This window comes from Aedes albopictus, chromosome 3, assembly GCF_035046485.1.
Source record: "Aedes albopictus strain Foshan chromosome 3, AalbF5, whole genome shotgun sequence".
Classification (NCBI taxonomy): domain Eukaryota; kingdom Metazoa; phylum Arthropoda; class Insecta; order Diptera; family Culicidae; genus Aedes; species Aedes albopictus.
In genome coordinates this window covers 408,844,015-408,867,211 of record NC_085138.1, presented here as the reverse complement: position 1 = coordinate 408,867,211, position 23,197 = coordinate 408,844,015, and the positions used below count along the sequence as shown (strand labels likewise).

Below are 23,197 nucleotides of genomic sequence, written 5' to 3'. Positions count from 1 at the left end.
TCAGAAGAAATCCCTGAAAAAATTGCTGGAGGAGTCCCCGGAGAAATCCCTAGAGAAATCCCAGGAGGAGTGCCTGGAAGAATTCTCGAAGAAAGCCCAGGAGGAAACCCGGATGCAATCCCAAGAGGAATTCGCGTGGGAAACCCTAAAGAATTCCTGGAGGATTTCCTAGATGAACTCCTGGAGGAGCTGCTGAATGAATGACCGGAGGAATTCTTGAAGCAATACCAAGAAGAGTTGACGGAGGAATGCTTGAAGGAATTTTCCAAATAATTCCTGGAGTTGTCCCTTAGAGAATCCCAGAAGGAATTCCCGAGTAAATCGTTAGAGGAATTCAAGCAAGAATATTTGAGAGGAATTCCTGATCAAACCCCAGAAGGAATTCCGGAAGCAATCCCAAGAGGAATTCCTTAGGAGGTCCCCGGAGAGCTTTCTAAGTGAATTCCTGAAAAAATTTCTGTAGGAGTCTCTAGAAAAAAATCTGAAGGAATCTATATTTGCAATAATTTCTTAGTGAATTATTGAAGGAATCTTTGGATGTAAAAATGATTTTTTGTACAAACTTTTCAAGAAATTTGTGGATTATTTTTTAAATCATCTCTGGTAAAATTTACCGATAGATCCTGGAAGAAATTGCTGCCGAAGTACTTCGAATAATTTCAGAGGGTATTATTGGGGCAATCTCTAAAATAATTCTTGAAGGAAAAATCCCTGAAGAAATCTCTGAAGGAGCACTTGCAGAAATCTCTAAAAGAATTTCTATTGAAATCCCTTCGAGAATCCCTGGAGGGATTTCTGAAAGTAATCTCGAGAAAAGCACTAGAAAAATAACTGGAGGAACTTCTAAAGATATCTCAGGAGAAATTCCCGCAGGAATGTCGGGGTGAAATCCCTAGAGAAATTCTTGAAGGAATCTCTGGAACAGTTCATGGCGGAATCATTGAAGCTATGGGAAAATTCCTTGATGAATTTTTCAATGCAGAAGTAGCTGGGGTCTCCAGTTAGCCTAGTGGTTAAGGTGAAACGGGACGCAGTGTTATTTTTCCTATCTTACCTCTTTTTCTAACAATTTGCCTCGCGATTTTTAAGATGGTAATCTCGAGTTCTATCGCACAGAAGATGCTGAAAAACAATCAGCATATGCACTGCAAGTGAGCATACACAATGATAGGTTTTTGATGCAAAATATGAAGTAGAATCTGAGATTACCATCTTAATAGCAACAGATAAATGGCGGATATTTCCTCGACCGTCCCGTTCGTCCTTGGATCGCCAATCCGAAGACGGTGGGTTCAATGCACGTTCCAGTCGGGAAAATTTTCTCGACTCCCTTGCCTCACAATATACAGGCAAAGAAAGCCCTTCAATTAATAACTTTGGAAGTGCTCAAAGAACACTAAGTTGAAGTGAGGCAGGCCAAGTCCCAGTGAGGATGTAGAGCCATAAAGAAGAAGAACAAGAAGTATCTGTAAAAAAATCGAAAGAAATCGTGGGAGGAATTCCTTGAACATTTTTTAGAACAAGCCCTGGAACAATCACTATTGGAACCTCACATAGCGTCCATGGAGGAACTCACAAAGGAGAATTGGCTGAAAAAGTCCCTTGAAAAATTCCCAGAAGAATTTCCTGAAAAAATACCTGGAGGAATTCTTCAAGAAAACCCGTTTTTTTTTGCTCTTGGCAGGACGTTATTTTGAATTGGATATTAGGATAAATCGTCAATTGTTGCACACGTCATAGAAAAATCATAGAGTATGCAACGATTGGCGAGTTTGCTGTATCGGGTCACATAGTCATTAGTAATCCACGCTCTCAAATTCAGAATATTCTAAAACAAGCGAGCGAAGCGAAACAAAGCTAGTTTGGAAAGAACTCCTGAACAAAGTTTGCAGCAAGCAGCTTACTTTAACGTTTTATGTGTTTTAAAGATTTTAACTTTAACACGACGATCATCTACTACATTTCCTGGCTTCAAAATTACAAACATTGACATAAGATTTTGGAAAGGCACACATAGAAGTATAAATATTTGAAGAAACCTTCATAGAGACTTCCGAATATGGAATAACTTTTATTCATGAATCCAGCACGCTCTTTGGCTACGAATGTTGCTATTTGCGTGTTAAACAGTAGCCCCCCTCTCCCTCAAGACAATTATGTAGGTACATAACATTCTTCAATCAACCTAATGGGATAATTCCCAGATCTATGGAGCTAACCACTATACAAACGAATTGAGCTGAGCACATAAACCCAGATAAAAGATATATTCTTTTTTTTTTTGTATCGGAACGGTTAGGCTTCTCCAGGGATTAATATCCACCCTCGCTGTCAGTAGTGTACTGTCACGCACTTTTGCGACTTTTTGGCCACGATGGAATGATAACCGTTGCCATCCACCTGTTACTAGGTGCTTCTGTGGCAAAAATAAAAAGGTTTCCATAACGTGTTCTGCAGTTGTAGCCTACATTCCACACTTACTTTAACAAACGATTTAATGATTATTTACTGACTTTATTTATGTAAGACAATGATCGAACAATTTTTTAACTTACTTCTACTGCGTAAACCTCTTATTGAAATAGTTACCTGAAAAAGAGAAAGGTATAATATTAATAAAATTATTGTTTACTGTTACTTTCGTATTAGTCATATCTGGAAATGAGGGATTCTCTTTATTCATTGCATATTTCAATAAGTACCATATGTATGTAGATGCACTAAATATATTTTTGCAAATAATGTTCAACGAAACGAAAATAAAACGTTACTCATATTGCTATGCAAGCATTCAGATTATCTGCCACTCCAAGCTAATCCATCTCTCCAAATCAACCGGAAATAGCTTCCAGAATGGATGAATCATCACACTCTCCATCCACCTTTCAACCGATCTCGCCGCAGCTACTCAGAAAAACCGTTGTCCAACAAAAGAATCTACCGAACGAAGCAACAATCGGCGTCTTTCATTCAAGGGATTGATTCATATTCATCCATTCGTCTCCTTTCCCTCCGTACAATCTCGTTCGCCGTCGTACCTACATACAACAAACCCTACTTCAAGAGACTGCTAGCTGTCGTCAAAGAGAATCAACATCACACGCGTCAATGATGTATCACCCACACCTTGAACGGCGGCGTGCCAGGAATGCACCCCATGCTGCACTCCCTCCTCGTTTGTTGATCCCATTGAACGCTCCTCCTCTTGGGTTTACATGATGCTTACGATGTCAACTAGCATCTACTTGTTATCACCCGAAGAAGTACCCACCGAATCGCCAGAACAACACTTCGAGAAGCTATTGAAGCCCTCTCGAGGATGCTCTTAATCGAAAGCTTTTCTTCCGAAAACTTTAGCTTGCCATTAGATTGGTGTTAATCGATACTTTCATCTTCGTTGGTACAATACAGGTCCCAAATGGTTAGTATGCTTCCAATGAAGTGTAAAGAATTAACAAGATCTTCTAATAGAGTAGATTCCTCCCTTCAAATCCGCCTTCAAATCAAACGGTAGGCCCCTTTCATTGCATCCAAAAGGTTTGTCCGTTTTGTTCGTGTGTCAGCAGGAGGACCATACAGCAGCTTATGCTTGCCCTCGCGCGAGGAGAACTGCTCATGATGGGCTTCTAGGTACCTAGGGGAACAAAGCCCAAAATGCCAAGATGAAGTAAAATGGACCAACTCATAAAATCATTCTAGAATGGGACTTGATGTGAACTAAAGGTGAATGGTGTCAAGATATGTTTGCATTAAACATTCTTCTACAAGCTGGGCCGCCAAACCCACGAAAATTATTTTGATTTCCCTATGAAAATGGGCAACTTCCGGTTTTTGTGCTTGTAATTAAGATTTTCGGGTGCATTTATTACCAGCCATGTGTTTCCAAAGGAGAATGGGGCACACATGGAGGCGCATGGTTGTTGATGTCTACGCTATCCATGTTAGGGGTCATTCAAATATGACGACCATCGTTTAGCGGGGATGGGAGGTGACACTCAATATATTGAGTATGCGAAAAAACGTGACAGAGGGGTGAAAGTGATTCGAAAATGCCAAAAAACTGATGGACGTAATTTTTGAATGGTTTTATGAAGTGGCATCTTACCCCATGGCAGATAGCCTTTTTGCACCACTTCTGTTTTACGAATTAGTTTTTGAAATCGCTAGAAATAGATGAAAATGCAATAGTTTAATGAATATTTTTGCTGAAGGATCGAGAAAACATTGTCTAGTTAAATAAAAAGAAAATCGCGTTAAGTACTGTTCCTTTGAATTCCACTAAGAATTTGCATCCTTTGACAGATACGTATTTCGACCCTAACTGTAAGGTCGTCTTCAGTGTCTTGTACTTGACTCGACTCAAGTACAAGACACTGAAGATGACCTTACAGTTGAGGTCGAAATACGTATCTGTCAAAGGATGCAAATTCTTAGTGGAATTCAAAGGAACAGTACTTAACGCGATTTTCTTTTTATTTCCAGATATTCCCCTAACAAGCCCAGGTTAATCATCATTGTCTAGTTGCTGTTACCACTTTGTTTGAGTTTGAAAGCCTAACAAATGAGGCAATATATCATTGAAAACGATGATGGTTTGAAAAATGGCATCTTACCCCACTTTCCCCTACCTATGTTGTCAGTGGTTGCACCACCCGTCTCTCTGTGAGTCATTCTGAGAATGTATTGGTTTTGGTCCCCGTTGTACGTTTCCTACATCTACAGCAGACTGGTTTTGGACCAAATTTCTCTTTCCCTGCACGTTCGTCTTCGTCCGTCGTCATTGCAGTTGTAGAGTAAAACTCCACACCACACTGTTTATGGTTCGGGTTGTGATGATTTTCGATGGTATTGTTCTGGCTAGTGAGTAACGTCTTAGTGGTATAACATTACTTATTCGTTGTGAAAACTCCGACGTGAAATTACATCAGGAGAATTTCCTGCTCAAAACACGAAAATATAATTTGAATAATATTTTGTTCATTAACTGGATTTCGTGAATCATTTCATCAACATATAACCATTTTTCCTCACCTAACTTTTGAAAAGGACGCACGAAAAATGCCTGATTTTCTTCTTCAAGAAATTATAACTTGGATTGAAATGATGTTTTCAACATCTTCGAGGATATTTGAAGGACTTTAGAAAAAAAAAAAACAATGTGATTAATCTTAGATGTCATATAATCTCACTTTTACAAAAACGTTATCCTTCGATTTTTTTATTTTTCTTATTTTATTTTGTAGAAAGTTGACTTCCAGCCTTAAAATCTGTCAAATAGCCCGAGTTGGTCAAATGGTTCTAACTATTGTTTTTTTCCAAAAATAAAGGAAACATTTTTTGAGATTTTTTGATAAATATATTCTGCATACGTCCAACCATACTTAAATTTATATCATACTAGCTGTCCCGGCAAACGTTGTCTTGCCAAGCTGTGGTGGTTTGACAACTGTTGAGCTCACAAAGTCACCGCACTCTAGATTGGTATCATTTCGATCGTGTTGATTTCCTTCCCAGCTCATGAACAATCAGTACTTGATCAATTTTCTTACGTTTTTAGTTGATATTCGTAACTTTTTCTACATATAAACACAGCCACCATGAATACGAATCGAACCGTGCAAGAGTCTTTCTGATCGGTTCATCCGTTTCTGAGTTTTGTTGCCTCAAAGCGAATTCAAACTCATTTTTATATAGATAGATAGATGACATCTAACATAGATCCACGATGAATATTACTCTCAGTGTATTTTTTGCCTTTCTCGTACACTAAGTGTACTGGAAAGGCTATATAGAGCTTGCTGACGTTTATTCACCTCTCTCTTTCAAGCTTGCAGGCGGGATAGGATTTGTTTTCATCGGGAAACCTTTCCTGATGACAACAAATCCTATTCCGCCTACATGTTTGAAAGAGAAAGGTGAATAAACGTCAGCAAGCTAGACCTGTGCGCCGACTATATTTTGCTCGGCGGCGGCGTGAGGGCCATTTTTGGCCGGCGGCGGCGGCGTCATCGGCGTCACGCCGGTGGCAGCTTTCGGCGGCGGCGGCGGCGGCGGCGTGAATCGGCGTGACCAAAATTTGACCATATTAGGCAAAGCAAAGAACATGACCATTATTGATGACATTAACTATTACGTCAGAATGAATACCTTTTTTTTTATTTCTGTAAGGGTCCATCACTGCCATTAGATCTACTGAGACACTTTTTTTTTTACTTATTCGTTTATTTGGAAGGCTCCGGCACCACATGGACATAACAGAGCCGAAATGATTTATACATTTTTGTTTTTACGTTGTTTACATTTTTCAAATTGTCAACAGCCATAATACTAATTGTCTGGGGAGCCGAAGTACTCGCGGCTGTTTCGAGGTTAGGAATAACAAATATTTATAATTGGAAAGGAATATTGATACATTACCGGTATCCTAAATTATTATTATTATTATTTCTTTATTATAGAGATTTTCAGCCCTAGGCTGGTTCATCTCTTTGGTATCCTAAATGTAATGCATATTGCATTACTCCAATGCAAATGAAGGTCAATAAAATATTGATTTTGCTACAGTTTTTTTTGTTTGGTTGTCTCAGAACCTCAGAAATCAAACTAATTATAAAGGTCACACTTTTTACACTAAGGAATCTCCTAATGATTTCAGGGAGGAATCTCAGATGGAATTCTAGGAGGAGCCTGAAAGAAACTCCTGAAGCAGTCCATGAAGAAAATCTGAACAAATCTCTGCAGAAACTGCTGTTTGAAACCCTGAAGAAACTTCTGCAGGAATCTCTGGCGGTTCAAGAATCTCTTTTAGAGATTCCTGCAGAATATTCTGAACAAATCCCTGATTGAAGTATTCGAGGAACTTCAGAAGGAATTCCAAGAGTAATCTTCTACGGAATGCCAGCGGGAATTTCAAAAGAAATTCGAGAGGAATCCCCAACGGATTTCTAGGAGGAATCAACGAAAAATAGCGAGAAGGAATTCCATGAGGAAGCCCGTAAGGTATTCCAGCAGGAAACTCCGAAGGAATTTTAGGAAGAATCCCCGGAAGAATCCCCGGAGGAATCCCCGAAAAAAATCTAGGAGGAATCCCCGAAATTACTATAGGAGGAATCTCCAAAGAAATTCCAAGAGAAATCCCCGATAGAATTTCAGGAGAACTTCTCAAGGGAATTCTAGGAAGAATCACCGGAGGAATTCCAGGAGGTGGGCTTCGTGGCCGTGCGGTTAGCGGCGTCAGTCGTCTAGGCGTTTCGTAAGCCTCGGAGTGCGGGTTCGATTCCCGCTCCAGTCGGGGTAAACTTTTCGTCGAACGGAAAATTCTCCATTGGGCCACTGGGTGTTATGTGTGTTGTCCGTTGTCTCGTGTATGTGTTTAATGTTCAGTCTGTGCAGCCTCTGGCTGAAGACGGTGTAGTGTCTTCTTTTTAATAGAAAAAAACCTTGCAATGAATTTTAGAAGGAACCCTCGAAGGAAGTCGAGAGAATTCCAGAAGAAATCCTTGCAGAAATCCGAGAGAGCACCTTCGAAGGAATTCCGGGAGGAATCTTCGAGGAATTACAAGCGGATTCTTCAAAGTGGAACCCCGGAGGATTTCTAAGAAGAATCTCCATAGGAAGTCCAGGAGGAATCTCCAAAGAAATTCAAGAAGGAAGAATCGTCGAATACTAGGAAAAATTTCCGAAGGAATTCTAGGAGAAATCACCGAAGAAATTAAAGAAGGAAATATCGACAGAATTCCAGGAGGAATCCTGGAGTAATTTCATGAGAAATATTTGAAGGAATTTCAGGAAGAATCTCCGAAGGAAATCAAAGAGGAATCACCAAAAGAATTCTAGAAGGAAATCCCGGAGGCATTCAGGGAGGAATCCACGACGGAATATCAAGAGGAATCCCCGAAAAATCCCTGAAGGAGTCCAGGAGGAAGCCCCAAAGAAATTCCAGATTTTTTTAAATTCGAGAAGAAATCCTCAAAGTATTTCTAGGAGGAATCATCGAAATATATCCAGGTGGAATACTCGTAGGAACCCTCATATGAATTCCATGAGAAACCCCTGATATATTTCTAGGAGGAGTTCCCCAGGAATTTCAAGGGGAGAACCCGAAAGAATTCCAGGAAGAATCCCCGAAGAAATTCGAAAAGAAATTCTCGTAGAAATTTCACGAGGAATCCCCGACGGAATATTAGGAGGAATCCTCGAAGAAAGTTCCGGAGGAATTCCCGAAAGAATTCCAGGAGAAATCTTCGAAGGAACTCTAGGAGGAATCCCCGAAGGGTTTTAAGGAGGAATCTTCGAATGAAATCCAGGAGGATTCCCTGAAGGAGTTTCAGAAGGGGTCCCCGAAGAAATTACAGGAGAAATCTCTGCAGAAATCCCAGGAGGAGCGCCTGCAGAAAATTTGGGAGGAATTCCCGAAGCATTTCCCAGCGGAATATTCGAAGGATTTTCAGGAGGAATCCCCATAGGAAGTCCAGGAGGAATCCCCGAAGGAATTCTAGGAGAAATCAATGAAGCAATTCCAGAAAAAAACCCCAAAGGAAATTCAGAAAGGCTCCTGAAAGAATTCCATGAGGAATACCTGAACCAATCCAGAAGGAATCTCCGGAGTAGTTCTAAGAGAAACCATCAAAGAAATTCCAGGAGGAAACCCCGAAGAAATTTCAGGATGGATCCATGAAGGATATCCAGGAGGAATACCCGAAGGAATTCCAGGAGACACTCCAAAATGAATTCTAGGAGGAATCCCCGAAAGAATTGCAGGAGGAATCCACGAAGGAAGTCTTGGAGGAAACCCCGAAAGAAAATCTACGAAGAATCTCCGGAGGAATTCCAAGAGGAATCCCCGAGAGAATTCCTGGAAAAAGGCCAGGTGGAATCCTCGAAGGAAATCCAGGGAAACCACTGAAGGAATTCTAGGAGGAATCCCCGAAAAAATTGCAGGACAAATCCTTGCAGGGATTCCAAGAGAATGCTCGAAAGTATTCCGGTAGGAATATCCAAAGGATTTCCAGGTGGAGTCCTCGAAGGATTTTCAGCGGATCTTTCCGAGTAGGGGGAAGGATTTACAGGAGGTATTCTCTAAAGATTTCCAGAAGGAAATCCTTGAGGAGCTCTTGTGGAAACTTCATGAAAGATCCCTAAAGAATATCCTGGAGATATGCCTAGTTATAATCCTAAGGGAATTAATGAAGAAACTCCTACAAGATTTCCTAAAGCAATTCCTGTAGGAATTTCTGATTGAGCATCTGGAGAAATCTCTGATGTAACTACTGGAGGCATCCGTGAGTCTTCCTGGAAAAATCTCAACCTACAATCTGAAGGAACCCCAGGAGCGATCCCTGGAAGAATTCCTAAAGGAACTTTTCATGAAATCCCCTAAGGAATCCTGAAGGAATCTTGGAAGGAACTCTTATATATGAATCCCTGAATAAACTTCTGGGGTAATCCCTGAGTTCCCCTGGAGGTATCCTTGGGTCTTAGTATAAGATTCTCTGAAGGAACTTCTGAAGGAATCGCTGAAGAAATTCTGGAGGGATCTCTGAAGAAACATCTGCAAGAATCCCTGAAACTCCTGGAGAAATCTCTGATCGAATGGGGAACTAATTTCTAAAGACCTCCTGCAGGAACTAATGAAGAAACTTCTCACGGAAATCTTGATGGATCTCCAGGTGGCATTTATGAATCCTCCTAAAAGAATCTTTAAATGGACTTCTGGAAGGATACATGAACGAACTCCCGTTGAAATAGCTAAGAGAACTTCTGAAGTAATTCCTAATAAACACCTGGAGGCATTCCTGAATCCTCCTGGAGCTATTAGGGTGATCCCTGAGAAATCACCGAAGGAACTTGTAGAGCAATCCTTAAAAGAACTCCTGAAAGAATCTCTGAAAAAAAAATCTCTAGCCATCCCGAAGTATTTTTAAGAGGAATCTCCGAATAAATTTCAGGAGGGATTCTTGAACAAATTGCAGGAATTTCTGAGGGATCTCCTGGAGGTATCTCTGAGGAAACTCCTGGACTAGTTCCCAAAGAAACTCCTGTAGCAACTCCTGAAGGAACTTCTGAAGGAATCCATGAAGGAACTCTCAGACTAATCTCTGAAGAACCTCCTAGGAGAATCCCTGAAGGATCTTCTTCTGGATGAATCTCTGATGTATCTCTAGGAGGCATTTTTGAATTCTCTAAATAAATTTCTGAAGTTACTTCTGTCGAGATCTTCCTGAGATCTTCTAAAAAATCATCTTGGAGGCATCCCTGTAGAATTTTCTGGAGGAATCCTAGGAGGATCTCCTGGAGGCATCACTGAATCCTGCTGGAAGAAAAAACTTCTGGAGAGATGTGAATGTGTGCTTTAAGAGTTGAGAAATCAGTTATTGTAATCAAACTTTTATGATAGTGATCGTGAGATTTTTTTTTATCTCAACTTTATGTAAACTTAATTTTGTTCGTGCGCTGATCACCGGCGTGAAAAATGAAAATCGGCGGCGTGACAAACAGCGGCGTATGGCGCGCCGCCGATACCTCGGTCGGCGTCGGCGTGAGACAAAAAGTGTCGGCGGCGGCGGCGTGGCGCGGCGGCGCACAGGTCTACAGCAAGCTCTATGTTCACTCCAAAAATGACTTTTTGATAGGAGGTCCGGAGATTCGAGTCACATATACCAATCAACTCAGCTCGACGAATTGAGGTGATGTCTGTGTGTGTGTATGTGTTTTTTTTTTTTTTTTTTTTTTTTTTTTTTTTTTTTTTTTTTTTTTTTTTTTTTTTTTCCTCCCAACCTCCCGAGCAGAGAAAAACCGATTGGAAAAACTCTGCTACACCTTGTCGCCTCGATCCCCCTGGTACCACTGATGCGACTGCTTCAGGGGGGGCAATGCGCTCATGCGCTCTTCTTCTTCTGTGCTCATGCACATTTTGTCGCTTCTAAATTTGTTATTCTAATCTTTTTAGTGTTCGTACCTAACCTATCGCCATTCAGCGACACAGTTGGTACAAACATACACCAAATTTGTTATTCTAATGCCGTCCGTGTGCCATTCAGCACTCCGGCTTTTCGCGCACGACTCGGATAGTCCCCGACGGTGGATCTACCCTATCCGACGAAGAGTTCCCCGACACTGAAACTTCTTCCGTTACCGATACTTCCCAGGCTGGTGCCAAGGTCGGTTCTGAGATTCCGGTTGGAGACTGGCTTCCGGTTCACAGGCGCCCTGACGACCAAGCACCGGTGCTTTTTCGCGGTCTACTCGGTCTAGTCCCCGGCGGTGGACGGACCTAGCCTACTCCGACAGAGAAAGACCCCGACGGTGGAAGTTCTCTCGACACCGATGTTTTCAACCCGACCAGTAAGGTGCCGAAGTCGGCCCGGCGATTCCGGTTGGTGGTAGACTTCCGGTTCACCGGCGCCCCGACGACCTATAACCGGTACTACGCAACGAACGACTCGGTCAAGTCCCCGGCGGTGGATCAAGCCTACTCCGATCGCGACCCAATACTCTTTGATCTTCGCGCCATCTCCGCTGGAGAGCTGACATGATCCGCGTGACCGCTCTGTTCACCGCATTCCATACGGTTTCGTCCTGACACATTCTCTCTACTACGTTGTTGGGACTCAGATTACCAGCAGCGCTCGCTAGCATGTCACCACGTACTTCTTCAAATCGCGGACAGTCGAATATCACGTGCTCCGGTGTCTCCTCGTTGTTTGGGCATGTCGGACAGAATGGGGACTCTGCATGGCCGAATCGATACAAATACTGTCTGAAGCATCCATGACCTGACAAGAACTGTGTTAGGTAGAAGTTCACATCTCCGTGTTTTCTGGACATCCATACCGACACATCTGTGATAAGCCGGTAGGTCCATCTACCCTTCTCCGCGTCATTCCACTCTTGCTGCCACTTAGCCAACGAGTCCGCTCTGGTTGTCTTCCTCACGTTTGCTGTGCCTCTTCTCCGGTAACACTCTACATCCTCTGCCAGGGTGATGTGTATGGGAACCATCCCGGCGATAATGCAGACTGCTTCCGACGATATCGTCCTGTACGCACTCGCCACACGAATAGCCATGAGCCGGAACGTGCTCGAAAGTTTTGTTCGATTCCGCTTCAGTTTCAGCGCTGTAGCCCAGGCCGGAACTCCGTATCTAAGTATCGAAGAGGATATTCCCGCCAGAAGACGTCTGCTGCTGCTGCTCGGTCCACCGATGTTCGGCATAATCCTGGATACAGCATTAACAACTTTCGCTGCCTTCTCACAGGCATAGTCGACGTGGCAATTGAAATTCAATCGGTCGTCCACCATCACGCCCAGGTGTTTTAACGCACGCTTTGACGGGATAACCTGTCCGCCGACGTTGATTTCGGCCCGTTGAACTGCTTTACAGTTGCTGACTAGCACTACCTCTGTCTTATGGTGAGCCAACCGCAGCTTTACTTGACTCATCCAGGCCTCGATGGAACCGATCGTCTCCGCCGTCAGCATCTCTACTTCTTCCAGGGTCTCACCGGTTATCGAAAGGACGACGTCATCCGCGAAACCGACGATCTCGACTCCTCCGGGTAGTTCAAGTCTTAACACTCCGTCATACATAATATTCCACATGTGTGTGTATGTGTGTGTATGTGTGTGTGTATGTGTGTGTGTATGTGTGTGTGTATGTGTACAAACGAACTCACGTCACTTTTCGGCAGTAAATATCAGCCGATTTTAATGACCGACGGTTCATTCGACGCGGAATCTGGTCCCATTGTTTGCTATTGAAAATGGTTCGGATCGGTCCAGCCGTTCCGGAATTATGGCCATTTAGGCGTTCCGGATCGGTACCCCAGGAAGGGGCTAGATATGAAAATGCAACAAACCCACGCATGCGACACATCAAACCACGGAATTTTCGATAATATGATGAACGGTAAGCAAGAAAATAGTCTCAGACCATATCTGAACCGGTAATGTTCCGGAACCGGTTCCGAAAGTCCCACCAGAAGTGGCCAAATATAAAAGTGAACCAAACCCATTCATGCGACTCATCAAATCGCAGCTTTTTCAATAACCTGATGAACGGTTAACAGGAAAACAGTCTCAGATCATATCTGAACCGGTAGTGTTCCTGAACCGGTTCCGGGCGTCCCGCCGAAAGTGGACAAATATAAAAATGAAACAAACCCATGCAAGCGACACGTCAAATTGCGCCCTTTGAGATAACCTGATGAACGGTTAGCAAGAAAATGGTCTCAGATCACATAAGAAACTACCGGTGTTCCAAAACCGGTTCCGGAGGTCCCGCCGGAAGTGGCCAAATATAACATTGAAGCAAACCCAGGCATGCGACACATCAAGTTGCGGCTTTTTCAATAACTTGATGAATGATAAGCAAGAAAATAGTCTCAGACAACCTAAGATTCTACCGGTAGTGTTCCGGAACCGGTTCCGTATGTCCCGCCAGATGTGGCCAAATATAAAAGTGAATCGAACCCATGCATGCGACACTTTAAATCGCGGCTCCTTAGGCGACCTGATGAATGGTTAGTAAAAATAGTTTTAGGCCATATTTGAGACAACCGGTGGTATTCCGGAACCGGTTCCGGGTTCCCACCGGAAGTGGCAAAATATTATTTTTTTGTCTTTATTAACGAGATTTTTAACTCGAAGCTAGTTCATCTCGGGACCCTTCCCTTCCCTTCCGAAGGAAGAACCTACGTTTTGTGAATATGTCGGGAGTGGGATTCGATCCCAGGCCCTTGGCATGATAGTCTTGTGTTCTAACCATCAAACCAGGCCCGCTCCACCGCCAAATATTTAAGTGAACCAAATACATGCATGCGACACATCAAATCGCGGCTCCTTAGGTAACCTGATGAACGGTTAGCAAGAAAATAGTTTCAGACCATATTTGGGACAACCGATGGTGTTCCGAAACCGGTTCCGAGTGTTCCGCTGGAAGTGGCCAAATATAAAAGCGACCCAAACCCATGCATGCGACACGCCAAATCGCGGATTTTCCGATAACCTGATGAACGGTAAGCAAGAAAATAGTCTCAGACCACATAAGACACTACCGGTAGTATTCCAAAACTAGCGTTGGGTGCTTCGTCGGAATTCAAAAGTGAGAAAAATTAAAGCAAGCGATAGATATCTTGACAAAACTAAGACGATCTCATCCAATCACACCATTTCAGATTCCTTAGGTGTAATAATGCAGAAGCATGGGTCAACGTTGTATGGGAAAATTAAAAATTTTCATTTGTTTGTTCGGAGTTATTACGATTAAATTTTAATTTAAAATTTAATCGTAATAACTCCGAACAAACTTTTTCAATTCTCTCTCGCGTCTAAAATGACTGCGTAAATTTTTTGTGCGACTGGTTGATCTCTCACGCACTTTAATGTGGTTGAAAGTTGAATGGGATTCAGTATGAAAAATGTCAGTTACTTGCATGTTTTTGTCAAATTTGACATGCATCTTGTAGCCAATGATAATAAAATATAGCGTGTGTAGAAGTGTGTAGAAAATACTTTGTCGAAAATCGTTAAGGTATCTGTGTTTGTGAAAAAGTTGTATCGTCTTGGTGTTGATCGGCCTCCAGTGCTAGTGAAGGAGGTCAAGCTGCCAACTGAGAGGTCTGATATTTTAGCTATCCGTTGAACATAACGTCGGAATATGTGCCATCAATAAGTTTAAAGTCAATTCAATGATGGCTCAGATAAAATTCTAAGTAAAGTATTCTCATGATTCAGGAACATTTCAGCTCACGTCAACGGAAACGTCATGAGTACATATTCGACGAGAAAGGCACTATCACCACTAGGTGGATCAATCCGGGTTTTTTTTTTTTCAGAAAGCCCTTCATCTTCGAAGACAGCATTTGAAACCGTTATCTTACTTGATACTTGATGGGCTATAACTCGTAGCGTTGAGTCAACGCCGAATGAAGCATCCGCCTCCACTGGCCTCGATCCTGGGCTAATCGCTTCCAATCGCCCTGAACGTTTAGAGTCCTATGGTCCTCCTGAACTGCAAAAAGCCAACGTGTGCGCGGCCTTCCACGAAGCCGACGACCCCTTCCTGGTTCTCTGCTGAATATAATTTTAGCTTGTCGTTCCTCCGGCATACGAGCTACGTGTCCAGCCCACCGCAGCCTGCCGTGTTGTATTCGCTTCACTATATCCATCTCTTTTTATACCTGATACAATTCGTAGCTCATGCGACGCCACCAGATGCCGTCCTCCAGTTTACCGCCGAGTATTGTTCGCAGCACTTTACGTTCGAAGACTCCAAAAGCTCTCCGATCAACTTCTTTCAACGTCCACGTTTCATGACCGTATGAAGCGACCGGGAGAATCAGAGACTTGTACAACGCGAGTTTTGTCTTCTTTTGCAGCCTGCGGGACCTCAGCTGGTTTCGCAGACCGAAAAAGGCCCGATTTGCAGCCGCAATCCGCCTTTTCACCTCGCGGTTAACATCGTTATCGCACGTCACTAGAGTACCAAGATAAACAAATTCATCCACAACTTCAAACTTTTTCCCACCTAGCACCACTTCGTCACCACTACCACGGCCGGACCGACGTTGAACACCAGCAATCATGTATTTAGTCTTTGTTGTGTTAATCGTAAGTCTAATCCTCGCAGTCTCCATCTTAAAAGGTACGAACGCATCTTCCACGGCCCGGCGGTCGATTCCGATGATGTCGATATCGTCCGCGAAGCCCAGGAGCATATGCGATTTCGTGACAATGGTTCCGCTCCTGTGCACACCAGCTCTCCTTATCGCTCCTTCCAGTGCTATGTTGAACAGTAAGTTCGAAAGAGCATCGCCCTGCTTCAGTCCGTCAAAAGTTACGAACGCAACCCGTACACTTGACTTCGATCCATCATGCGTCGCACGAATCAGTCTAATCAGCTTCGCCGGAAATCCATGTTCGATCATAGTCTGCCATAACTCGTTTCTCTTCACTGAATCGTAAGCCGCCTTGAAATCAATAAACAGATGATGGGTCTGCAAGTTGTACTCCTGAAATTTATCGAGAATCTGCCGCAGGGTGAACATCTGGTCCGTCGTTGATCGGCCCTCACGAAATCCTGCCTGATATTCGCCGACGAAGGACTCCTCAATCGGCCTCAGCCTGTGGAACAAAACTCCGGATAAAATTTTGTACGCTGAATTGAGGAGTGTTATTCCTCTGTAATTTGCGCACTCCAGTCGATGCCCAGGGCAAATGAGACCATCCAACCAACTAGCAAGCAGTTCTTCCTCCTCCCATATCTTCAATATAATACGGTGTAAGAGTTGATACAGCTGCTCACTACCGTGCGTGAGAAGCTCGGCCTGGAGTTCGTCCTTCCAGCAGCCTTGTTGTTCTTCAGTCCCCTAATGGCTGTTGTGGTGAGATGTTTATGTACCTTTGTCTGTGGTCTGCACCAACACACTTATGCAAGTAGTATTGTATTACCTCTGGATGTATGATGTACCTTGGTTTGTTGACAACTGAATATATAATTGATAGTATCGAGCTACGGTGTTTTATTATAATATTACGCTACCACAGCTGTCTTGACCTCGTCTAGCGTTGGAGGTTCCACAGCTTGTCCGTCGTCGTCGATTCGAATTCTGTCCGTTGCTCTTTCACTCCCACCGTTCAACAATACCTCGAGGTGCTCTCTCAACCTGGCAGCCACCATTGTCTTGTCTGTCAGCAATTTTCCATTACGGTCGATGCACATGACGGGAGAAGGCGCTGTTTTTCTCCGCACGCCATTGACAGTTTCGTAAAATCTCCGCATATTATTCTGTTCCATACTCTCTTGTGCCTGAGCAATCAAATTTTCCTCGTGCTCTTTTTTCTTTTTGCGGTGGATTCGTTTTTAGGCTACTCTTGCTTCCCTGCCGGGTCCCCAACACCAACATCCGGCTTCTGGCAACATTCTTCTCGTCCGTTACCCTCTGGCACTCCTCGTTGAATCACCCGTTTCTAGGTCGTCTTTGAGCAGTACCTATCACCTCCCGCGCTGCTGTACTCATCGCTCCGTGGATAGACTCCCACAGAGTGTTGAGTTTATCGCTCTCGTTGATCTCACTTATTCGCTCGTCCAGCTTTTGGTGATAGTCAGCTACCGTACCGTCTGATGAAAACCGCTGGATGTTACAACGCATCGATCGCCGGTTCCTAGAGTTCGACACGGTTGATAACCGAGCTCGAATCTTACTAACTACGGGATAGTGATCTGAGTCGATGTTGGGACCTCGAAAAGTTCTAACATCAATTACGTCCACACACTACCAGCACATGGTCGATTTGGTTGCAAGTATCGCCGTTTGGGTGTCTCCAGGTGTGCTTGCGGATATCCTTGCGTGCAAAGTAGGTGCTACTAATGGCCATCCCCCTAGTGGCAGCAAAGTTGACTAATCTCAGGCCGTTGTCAATAGTGACGGAGTGAAGGCTCTCCGTATTGATGATTAGACGGAAAAAGTCCTCTCTTCCGACCTGCGCGTTGGCGTCACCGACGACAATCTTAACGTCGGGTTTTGGGCATTCTCCATAGGTCTTGTCAAGACATTCATAAAACGCATCCTTCACATCATCGGTTTTCTCGTTGGTCGGCGCAAAGACATTGATCAGGCTGTATTTAAAGAATTTGCCCCGGATCCTCAATACGCAGATCCGCTCTTTGATCGGCTTCCACCTCATAACTCGCTTCATCTGTTTCCCGATCACTATGAATCCGAACCCATGTTCTGCCTTATCGCTGCCGCTGTGGTAGATGTTATATTTGAACGATGTGTTGGCGACGGGATCCACCGCCCTCTGATTTTGCTATGAGCCTTGCATAAGGTTTGGGAAAATATGTGACGAGGAGGCATGGGGTGTCCAAAAACTCACTAAACTACATGGTCCAGTGCATTTGTCATTCATTTAATGTACCTTCAATAGTGGGAAACGATTTGCTGATTATATGCGTAAAATATTGTCAACTACATGAGCAGATTTTCCATATTTTTGTAGTGAATAAATTAACTCAAACAAATCTGTATATCAAATCTACAAATGCTGGCCTCACCTAAAAAACCTGAAAATATTTCATTTGACGAAACCTACTTGAATCCCCAGAAACATCATGTAACTTCTGTGAAACTTCCCCGAAGGCCCTTCAAATCTCAACAATTTTACTGAAACCACACTTGGAACGCCTTGAAAATCCTCAGAATACCCCTCTGAGACTTCTGTATTGAAACGAATTGAAACCATTTAAAATTTCTTGAAAACCATCCTAAAAGCCTCCCGAAACCACCCAAAATCCACTAAAACGTCTTGAAACTTTCTACAATGACTTTTAACTCATTTGTAGTTTTCCCATAGATTTCTTTAAAACCCTTCTGAAGTCCCTTGAAACCCCTTTAATCCACTGAAACTCCTTGAAATGTATTGAATCCTTTTAAAAAAACCTTCCTGAAACAATCGTAGCCTTCCGTGAAACTCTACCGAATCTTCTTGAATCCTCATAACACCTTGAAATGACTTTTCTGAGAGATTTCAAAGCATTTCAATGCGTTTTGATGGCAGTCTGCTACTGCTCCCTTTGAAACGTCTTGGAACACCTTCAAACCTCAAACCTTGAAACCAGTGAATCAAAATTAAACCATCGCGCAACAATAATGACAATGTCGCAACCTGTATTTGTTGCGACAAACAAACCCATGCGACATAAGTTTGTCCCAACTTGAAAATAATGGGATTAACATCGTACACCACGCGTTTAGAGATTTTTAAGCCTTTCATTGCGATTTTCGAACGGTAACTTCGAGTCGGTAAACACTGCAACTCTGGCGAAGCTCTATCATCAAACAGTTTCGACTTTGGGTTAGCAACAATTGATTATTCACGAGTTGAAAAGTACGCAACAAATTCAGCTTCCGTTTTGTCTGCAACAAAAAATTTCGAGATCATGTCATTATCTGTTACCAGTAGGGATAAAGAGTAATCGTCGCACCTTCTTTGTTGCTTGTTTTGTGCCTCTTTTGTTTGACAATTCTCTTCACTGCTTGAAACTCATTGAAACTTCCCTGTGCGTCCCTGAAACGCATTAAAATTCTTCTGCAATGCCTTTAAAACCTTATGGAGCTCTCCTTGCAACCTCATGGAGCTCCTTGATACCCCACCAAACCCCCGGAAACGACTTAAAATTCCCATGTCACCCCTTTGAAACCCCGGAAAACACCCAAAATGTTCTTTTGAACCGCATTGCATCGCCTTGAACCTCTCAAACTGCCCTCCTTAAAGTCAAAATTCGAAGTGCTTTCCTGTTGAAATCCGGAGAGCTTCGCTCAGGAATATCCCCAATAAGGCAGGATCCGAATACATTCCACGTCAATCGAAGGCAAAAAATCCTATAACTTCTATAAATTCTATTCTATCTCGCTCAAAATTTCAACAATAAGAATTTTGTAATTGAGGTGTTTAGAAGCACAGGGGTGTAAGCGACAAAAACATACTTTCGAGCAGGGTTGAAAAAATTTCATTCAATTGAATGAATTTCTGCTGAAATGAATGCTTTTGACATTCATTTTCAGCTCCACTGTGAGATACTTGAAAGTGAACGCAGAAAAATTCAACTACTTTGTGGAGGTAATGACTGCACCATCATCAACACACGCTTTGCGCTGATGGATGCTTCATGTCAACACCGGCCGCATGAATGCGACTCGCCCATAAGCAAGCGTGGTGAATTTTTGTCGTTTGAGTCGCAGGAAAAATGTTGCTTTTGAGCCTCGCCGTCTCCCCAGTGTGAGCGACGAGAGAGTTTTTATTCTCTTTTCAATTGCCTCCGTGAAGGATAGGGGCTTCAACGTCAGAAGCGGTGTGGTGAAAAGACAAAAACAAAAACTCACGTTCGTTGGGAGCTTCGGAATTTTTGCAACCGTGCTTTCGAGTAAATGAGGTTTAAATTTTTTCATTCATTTTTCATTCTATAAAAATGTATGGAATTTCAAAATCGACCCAATTTTCTACGGTTTATCGTAATTTTTCAAATCATCGTAAATAAAAAAAGTTGCTGAAAGCTTGAAATATGAATAATTTTTAGATATTCTCAGTTCACAATCAACAACATGGTCCCTTACATTCCTTTGCATCTGGGCCCCTTAACTATTACAGGCACTTCCCATTGTCTGCTCTTACGGATTTTGGCACGATTCGAACAGATTTTTTATCGCATTGTTTTCTATTGAAAATGGCCCGAATCAGTCGAGGCGTCCCGAAATTATGGCCATTTTAGTGATCCGGACCAGCACCGGTGGAAATGACCATACATATTCACGATCCCTTACATGCTTACACATTAAGCTTGCGTTTGCTCCATAAGTTGATATAATTCGTTGAAAATTGTAAAATCTATATCCAAAATGCAGTGGCTAGATTTTGCTGTGCGCATAACTTATTATCGTTACCAATCGGGATCGATCCTAGAACTAGTTTACTCCTTTATACAGTTATTCAACTAACAGTCCCTTCCATTCTCAATGGCCGTAGGAACGTGACCGGCACTGCTTTTGACCTAAAATGTTGAGCTTTCAATTTGTACACATTAACATTTGAATTCAATTTTTAATTCTATTCAATTTTAACTGATAAGGTCAATCACGGAGTGGCAACTACGACAGGAACGATTTTTGTCTATACTTATTGCATATGTCATGCTAATCCCAAAGGGAAGATAAGAAGAAATTATTGAACAAAGTTTCGAAAAAACTCCTGGAGAAACAAGTGAAAGAACTCTAGCTAAAACTACTCGAGGAATGCTTTGAAATTCTGCAAAAAATCCTTGGACGAGCTTCTAGATGAGTTTCTCAATTAATTCCTTTAGAAACCAGATAAATGATTACAGCAAAAATAATAAAGATCTCTAGTAGAAAATATTCCCGAGGAAAATTTATGAAGAAACTTTAGGAGAAATTCTTGGAAACGGAATGTTTAGCGTCCACCCCCTGACGAACGAATACGGCCTATGACTCATCGAAACATGGCCAATCTCTTTCAACACTGCCTTCATTGTATTCCCTTGAAAACACCATGACAAAAGGAATCACAAATATACCACGTTCTGATCAAGCGCTCAAAATTACACTCCATCAATAATAATGCATGGTATCAGCACGGTTCAATCTAGAGCGACTGAAGCAAACTAATTTCACCTTAGGATACGCGCAGAATCTTGAGGCAGCTTTGCCAAACGCGAATGAGAGAATGAGAGAACTGATGGAGCACAGTAAACGCAGTTATCAGCAACGCAACCTTGAGCACTATCGGGTACGTGGAACGACCGATGAACAACGCGCGAGCGACAATGCTGCAGCATGAACCTCGTCAGAACAGAAAACAAAAACGGAGATACCTTTTTTGGGTGAAAAATCGCCGCCTTGACGAAGCAGAGAGCAAGGAAATGCAATTGCTGTGCTGTTCTTAAGAAACCCTGACGTAATCTCAACGCATCCCGTCACGAACTTTGGTCGTAAACTGACAGCGAAGGGGGGGGGGGGGGGGGGTTTGCTTATGCAAACCTGAACGTCTGCTCTCCAGTAGGAGTGGCTCATAACAGTGGCTGATCAACGTTCGAGTGCCAGGGAAGAGCTCTGAACCCAACTGTTAACTAGGGTCCTCCGGAAAGTAGGGGGTTGCTGTCCGGCCCTACGAGTCAGCCATGAAAAAAACATTGTAACGGAAAATCAGCAGCAGAATAATACGAACCAAGACCAACGGCCGAGACCCAGCGAACAATAAGGACTTGCGATGGGAAACTCGGTACGTGAAACTGCCGATCTCTCAACATCATTGAGAGCACCCGCATTAGCGTGGTTCAAAAAATCGTTTTTGCTCCTCACCGCCTATTCGATTCCTAACCAGATTATATGCCTTCTCCCAAAATTTGAGCTCATTTGGTTGATAATTGAGACTGCACAAGCCCTTCAAAGTTTGTATGGGAATTACTATGGGAAAACGATGTTTTTCATTCAATCCATCGTAGCATTTCCCCAAGTGCCCTAGAGGGTTTGTCGACCCTTGGAAATCCTAGGCTACTCTATCAGCTACAACTTTGCCGAAGACCGCATTCAAATCGGAAGCCTCATTAATTAGTTATCGATTTGTATCCAACTGGGCAAACTTTAACAGTGATCCTCCAGCTTCCCAGCAGGCAACATTGCTGCATATGGCGCCAAAGATAGCACACTGAAATCATGGCTACTATGTTTCACTGCAAAATGCAGTGATGCCCACCGAATAGTTTAACCATCATAAGGAAAGATTTCGATTCTGGATAAAAATCGGTAACTAATTAATGAGGCGTTAGATTTGAAAGCGGTCTTCGGCAAAGTTATAGCTGATAAAGTAGCCTAGGATTACCAAGGGTCAACTAACCCACTAGGGCACTTGGGGAAATGCTAAGGTGGATTGAATGAAAAACATCGTTTTTCCATAGTAATTTCCATACAAACTTTGAAGGGCTTGTGCAGTCTCAATTTTCAACCAAATGAGCTCAAATTTTGGGAGAAGGCATATAATCTGGTTAGGAATCGAATAAGCGGTGTGGAGCAAAAACGATTTTTTGAACCACGCTAACCCGCATACTCTCCGACCTTCTGAAGGACCGCGGGGTTCGGCATCGTAGCGCTGCAGAAGGTGTGTAGGACAGGATCAATGGTGCGACCGTTTAGAGATAATCATACCATCTACCAGAGCTGCAGCAACAGCAACACACGCGAGCTTGAACAGCTTTCATCGTGATGGGTTATATGCAGAGGCGCGTGATCGGTTGGTGGCCGATCGACGAAAGAAGGTGCAGGTTGAGGATCAACGGCCGATTCTTCAACTTCAGCATAATAAACGTGCACAGCCCATACTCCGGACGGAAACACCGACGATGACAAGGACGCATTTTACGCGCAGCTCGAACGCAAGTACGATCGCTGCCGAATTCAGACCGACGATTGGAAAGTTCAGCGCCCACCAGCAGACGAACGAAAACGGCCTACGATTCATTGATTTCGCTGCCTCCAAAAACATGGTCATTCGTAGCACCTTTTTTCAACACAGCCTTCCTTATCGTTACACCTGGTGGTCACCACAGCAGACAGATCGCAAACCAATCCACGTATTAATTGACGGACTACACTTCTCCGACATTATGGACGTCAGGACCTATCGTGGC

General features: G+C 43.1%; 1 long non-coding RNA gene across 2 annotated transcripts in view; it reads right to left on the bottom strand.

The window, feature by feature from the left end:
- The window catches only part of LOC115254732 (uncharacterized), a 109,008-nt gene that overhangs the window by 55,680 nt on the left and 30,131 nt on the right, over positions 1-23,197 (bottom strand). The window contains exon 3 of one of the 2 annotated variants that reach the window (XR_009998655.1): positions 7-2,589. The exons of the other annotated variant lie outside the window; for it this stretch is intronic. This is a non-coding gene — a long non-coding RNA (uncharacterized LOC115254732). Of the gene's footprint in view, positions 1-6; positions 2,590-23,197 lie in introns of those variants that run through there. 2 annotated transcript variants of the gene reach the window in all.